This window comes from Heteronotia binoei, chromosome 15 (genome assembly GCF_032191835.1).
Source record: "Heteronotia binoei isolate CCM8104 ecotype False Entrance Well chromosome 15, APGP_CSIRO_Hbin_v1, whole genome shotgun sequence".
NCBI classification, from domain to species: Eukaryota; Metazoa; Chordata; class Lepidosauria; order Squamata; family Gekkonidae; genus Heteronotia; species Heteronotia binoei.
This window is the reverse complement of record NC_083237.1, coordinates 48,967,303-48,971,979: the sequence shown is the minus strand read 5'-3', so window position 1 is coordinate 48,971,979 and position 4,677 is coordinate 48,967,303.

Genomic DNA, 4,677 nt, shown 5'->3' with positions numbered 1-4,677 from the left:
GAGAGGAGGGGCTTCTGCTGTCACGCTCTAAGGATATGCTCTAAGTTTGTCAAGCTCTACGTTTGCCAACAGGCACATTGACGCGAGCAGTTGGGCTGCCAAGTCCACTTCAAGAAATTTGGGGGTGGAGCCAGGAGCAAGGTTGTGACAAGCAGAATTGAACTCCAAGGGGAGTTCTGGCCATCACATCTAAAGGGACCGCACACCTTTGAAATGCCTCCCCTGAGTTGGAAATAATGGAGGATAGGGGCACCTTCTTTGGGAGCTCATAGAATTGGACCCCCTGGTCCAATCTTTTAAAAACTTGGAGGGCGTTTTGAAGAGAGGCCTTGGATGCTATGCTGAAAATTTGGTGCCCCTGCCTCAAATAACAGCCCCCCAAGACCCAGATACCTGCAGATCAATTCTCAATTATATTTTATGGGAATCGGTCTCCATAGGGAATAATGGAGTGCCCAGCGGACATTTCCTCCCTCCCCCCCTTTCTGATGACCCTAAAGTGGGGGGAGGGCCTCCAAACTGGGGGATCCCCTGCCCCCACCTGGGGATTGGCAACCCTAGCAAGCAGGAAGGAGAGTTCCTGGTTGGGTGGTGGCTGCTCTCCTAAGCCAGGTTTGCCCATCGCTCTGTAAGCCAGCCTGATAATAAAGGGCGTTACAGGTAGGTCAAGTGTCTCTGATTATTCCCATAGAAAGACTTGTAGCCTAGTGATTATTTGGGCTCCCCCTCCCCACAGCGGAGAGCCAGTTTGGTGTAGTGGTTACGTGTGCGGACTCTTATCTGGGAGAACCGGGTTTGATTCCCCACTCCTCCACCTGCACGAATGGCCTTGGGTTAGCCATAGCTCTGGCAGAGGTTGTCCTTGAAAGGGCAGCTGCTGTCAGAGCCCTCTCCAGCCCCACCCACCTCACAGGGTGTCTGTTGTGGGGGAGGAAGGTAAAGGAGATTGTGAGCCGCTCTGAGACTCTTCGGAGTGGAGGGCAGGATATAAATCCAATTTCTTCTTCTTCTTCTTCTACTGTATTTAAGCAGTTATTGAAGCATCGGCCACAACCCCATTCTGCCCAGCCTCTCACTTGACAATTAAACACCCTTAAAGAGCACTGAAGGGCTTTGTGTGGTCTTTTCCACTGGTCTTCCAGCTCATAGTGCTAATTGCATTGCTTGGGATGCTTAAAAGGAATGGCAAACACAAGAGGGGTGGGGTTTGGTCAGGAAGCCGCAGAGTTGGACAGATGATCTAAAGTTGAGCGTTGCTTCATTTAGAACGGGCCAAGCTGTGGCTCGGGAGCCACATGTGGCTCTTTCACACATATTGTGTAGCTCTTGAAGCCCCCACTGCCCTATTGGCTGGCTTGGAGAAGGTCGTGAGCACATGAAACTGCCTTGTACTGATACAGGACTTGTTTTATGAAAGGTGCTATTGCCTTCTCTGACTGCCAGCAGCTCTCCTTCATCTCATGGAGAGGCACTGCTCCTCACCTGTTACCTGCTCCTTTTCACTAGAGATGTGTCGGGGTTTGAACCTGGGCCCTTCTGCATCTCTCTGTCCCTGAGTCACATCCAACCTCATAGTAGTTAGTTCTGGGGTTCGTTCTGAGAGCCAGTTTGGTGTAGTGGTTAGTTGTGCGGACTCTTATCTGGGAGAACCGGGTTTGATTCCCCACTCTTCCACTTGCAGCTGCTGGAATGGCCTTGCGTTAGCCATGGCTCTCGAAGGAGTTGTCCTTGAAAGGGCAGCTGCTGTGATAACTCCCTCAGCCACACCTACCTCACAGGGTGTCTGCTATAGGGAAGGAAGGTAAAGGAGATTTAAGCTACTCTAGGACTCTGAGATTCAGAGTACAGGGCGGGATATAAATCCAATATCTTCTTCTTTCTATGGAGCTCCTCTTCAGACATCCGCCTATTCCAAAATCTTACTACATAGAGGGGTGGGGGAAAACAACACTTCCCTTCTCGCTTCAAGGAGTGTGAGGCGGAAGGGACTGCATTTCAGAACTTGATAACAACACGACACCAACAAATCTAGAATCATTTGCTAGATATATAGATTTTTTCTTTCCTCTTGCTTACAAAAGAAGTTTCCATGGCTTAAGTTCCAACAGGACTGGCTAGACCAAAAGAAAGAGGGAAGGTAATAATAAAAAGGAAGCAGAGGACACCGCAGGCAGGGCTGGTTACATCTCTCCTACAAAAGGACCAAGGCCTGGTTAGAGAAGGAGCCACAGTCTGTAGGCAAAAAAAAAAGTAGAGGAGGGGCTAGTAAAAATGTGAACTTAGCAGCAAGAGAGACGAGTGCAGAAGGTGCTGTAGATTGCCGCCCCTCATTTCTTTGAGCACCATACATGGCCTGGTCTTCAAATGCAGGAGAATGAAGTGGTCGCAAGGTGGGCGAGTGCTTTGGTGACAGAAGGGAATGTACCCACCCGCTTTGGGCTGAAAAGGAAGGATTGCAGCTGCACAAAAGTGGGCTCACATTAATCATTCCCAAGAATCAGGAAAACCAGAATACCATGCAAAGGGGGAGGGGCTAGAAACTCTCACCCAGATATGCTTTTTAAAAAAGGGTCCACTAAGGCTGCCCTCTCTTGGTTGGGAGACACCTTGCAATTTTGGGGGTGGAGCCTGGGGAGGGAAGGTTTAGAGGAGGGAGGGACCTCAGCAGGTAAAGAATTCACCCTCCAAAGTAGCTATTTTCTCCAGGGGATCTGATCTCTGTTTCCTGAAGATCAGTTCTAATTCCAGGAGACCTCCAGGCCCCACTGGGAGGTTAGAGGGGGAAAAGGGAAAACCTTCATGCAGATAAACTTCAAAATTCAATATGGAAATTACTTATTGTATTAAATAAATAATTCAAAAACCATTCCTAGGAAACTACAATCAATACATTCATATGAAATAATTGTGCAAACAGGGAACTGAATCATGCTTCATGAATTGTAGAGCAGAGAGCCCAGTTCCAAAGTCCATCTAGGTAAGTCCCCAAATAATCCAAGCTGAACTTCTCATAGATGGGTATCCTCTCTTCACAAAGACATAGTGTTTGATCTGTTTTGATGAATATCTGCACTATGTCTTTGTGAACAGAGGATACCCACCTATGAGAACTTCAACTTGGATTATTTTAGGAGGACATATTTATTTGGATTTTGGAACTGGACTCTCTGTTCTACGACTCGTGAACTATGATTCAGTTCCCCGATTGTAGTTTTCTGTGAATGTTTTTTGAATTATTTATATAATACAATAACTAATTTCTGTATTGAATTTTGAGATTTATCTGCATGGAGGTTTTCCCTCGCCCCCAAAAGCCATCCATGCATCTCACGTGTTCCCACCTGGAGGTTCGCAGCCCAGGGACCACCCTTGCTTTGGCTCTGAAATCATATAACCCCTCTGACCTCCCTTGCCACCCTGACCCAAACCCTTTATTTTGCTGCAAGGGGTACGCCAGGCTCAATCGATAACTGGACCATGAAGCATTGGCAAAAGCTACGTCATATCCTGAGATCCATTCCTCCCCCATGGTAACAATTGGCACACGTTTGTACTCGGATGTTGTATTTTGTTAAAGGAGATAGATGCTTTTCTACAACTGCTCTGGATTCAAGTCTGCTTCCCAACTTGTATAGCCTCCTTTCCCTATCACCACCTTTGCAGTGGTCATCCTAAGCTACATCACACCCTTCTAAGCCCATTGGAGTGAACTACCTTAGAAGAAGGTAAACTCCGCTTAGATTGGCACGGTTTAACCTGAGAGAATATTCTGTAGTTTCACCAGGATTCAAAGCGGTGTGTGCGCACTACAGCAGCTAAACTGATACAAAATAAAAGATTGGATTGCCCTCCCCATCTGTTTTATTCTAAAATGATGAATTTGCATCATGACCCCCTGGTTAGTGTAGGCATGAAGACCACACACCTAACTCTTTTCTTTGCAATGGAAATGGCAACCTTAGCACAGCCTCAGTGTGCCTTGGAGCCATGCACAAAAGAAGAGGGTTTAACCCTTTAACCTCCGCTCGTCTTTGCTATTTCAAACCACCCTATTGGTATTTAAAATAATCAGCTATTTGAAATCACTGGCATTTAAAATAAACGCTATTGGCATTTAAAAGGAGAAAACACCTTTTCTTTCTCAAAATGCTATTACCAGAGCAGAGGGGAGGCAGTTTCCAACAATGCAGAGTGGAAGTTGAATGGTTAAACCTGTTCAACATTCTGTGCAGAGCCCTGAGGCAAATCGAGTCTACAGTCGATAGCTTGAAGACAGACTGAAATACATGACCAGTCTGACTGAGCCTTAAGTTCCTCTGTACCAGGTTTCTCCCACTAATTTACTGGAGAAGGCATACTACACATTGAGCAAAAAAGTTTGCAATGGCTGGAAGTGCATACAAGTGGGAAATGTGGGAAGATCACGACCAGGACAGCAATGACATCAGAGCTCTAATTTGGACACACCCTTACAGAAGTAGGGTAACAAAGGCAGCCCCTTATTGCTTGAGGCTCCCCATGTGGTCTACTTTTAAGTGGGCTCTTTTATTAGCTAGTTCCTTCTCCTCAGACACTCCTATCTCAGATTGCTTCTTTGTAGCCTATGGACCTTCTCCTACCAATGCCAAGTATTTGACCCAGGGTTTTTTTTTGTGTGTGTTTCTTTTGTGTATTTTT